The sequence below is a fragment of the Saccostrea echinata genome, unplaced genomic scaffold (assembly GCF_033153115.1).
Source record: "Saccostrea echinata isolate AGI-Se365-2 ecotype Australia unplaced genomic scaffold, CSIRO_AGI_Sech_v1 ptg000019l, whole genome shotgun sequence".
In the NCBI taxonomy this organism is placed as follows: Eukaryota; Metazoa; Mollusca; class Bivalvia; order Ostreida; family Ostreidae; genus Saccostrea; species Saccostrea echinata.
Genome location: NW_026889768.1, coordinates 1,135,712 through 1,137,211, shown reverse-complemented (window position 1 = coordinate 1,137,211; position 1,500 = coordinate 1,135,712).

The window sequence follows — 1,500 nt, the reverse complement described above, 5'->3', positions numbered from 1 at the left end:
TTGATCATGTAACTTGGCAAAAATAAAGCCTGAATAACTTACAAATTTCTATAACATATTTTTATAAGTAAGCCATAACCTGAATAAGCAACAACTTCATTACCCAAATGTTTCTGATCCACTCACAAAGTTATATACATGTAGATGTACAAGATTTTAAACCTTGTCCTTTTCATTTCACTCATATAATGCATTTTATATTTGTTCTTCTGGCAGTTTTATAATGAAGCCCTCAGATCCCCCCAACTCCAACTCTTAAAGTCCTCTGACTGACACAATATCAATTCTGTCTCCCTCAGTAAAACACAGGAAAATTTTCTTTTACCACTTTAATGAGTTGTTTATAATGATGTGGATATTATCATCATGATATATAAATATACAATATACACAGGGAGGTCTATTGATAAATAATTCCCCATCAACTACTTCATCAATAAATCAAAAGCTGTCATTTTAAAATCACATCTGTCACATGACTTGAATTAAGCGACCTACTCAGATTCCCAACACATCTTGATCTATGCAGAGCACCCTAAACAATAGAAGGTCTTCAAATTATTTCTGCATTTTTAATACAATTCTAGCATCTACAACTTACAACTTTGATTAAGAAGATAATTCTCTTCACATGAAATATAATACCTTTTTAAGTTACAAGCATTCTACTGTTTATTGCACATGAGGTTTAACTTTGTATACAATATTCTATGTAATGGTACCAAACATCACATCTAGATATAATAACTTGCTCCTGTCAAATATGATTAAACCGAAGACAGCTTTATGGAAATCCAAGAATTTGACACTATTTTGTACTGAAAAGACAACTATCAACTTACTTTATTTTGATCAGAATGATATCATAGTTTTAATAATTTTACCCAAGTTCTTGTGACTGGCACCCACTTGTATTTCCTTTCATCATCCATTAAATGCACCCTTTCCAAAAAAGTTATCTGAATAGGAAGGGTTTTAATGTGGACATTATTCCCTGCCTATATTAACATATGTACATGTGGTTTCCTCTTTTATCATCAACCATGATAATCAATGCACCATGAAGAAGCCTTAAATTTATAATTCCAACCACAAATTGCCTACTATTATCATGTAATAATTACTTTCCCATTAGTGATTGTTGATTATGGATTGAGAAATTTACCATTCATACACTGAGTATTCATTGTTGTACACGATAAATACATTTTTTAAAAATATTTCCTAGGAAAATCTGCCACAACAAAAAAGAGAAATCACATGTTTCTAAAAAATAATCTTACTTAAGAAATTTAACATTTACTTGGTTTAAATTCATTCTTAAAGTTAACTGCTTCAACAAACATTATGCTTTTCTTTCAGAATTTGTCACCATATTGTCTCCATAATAAGAGAGTCAACTTAAAATTTAAAAAACAACACATACATGTACAGTACATGAAAACGTTCATATTTGTGAAACTCCATATTCATATTTGTGAAACTCCATGTTCATATTTG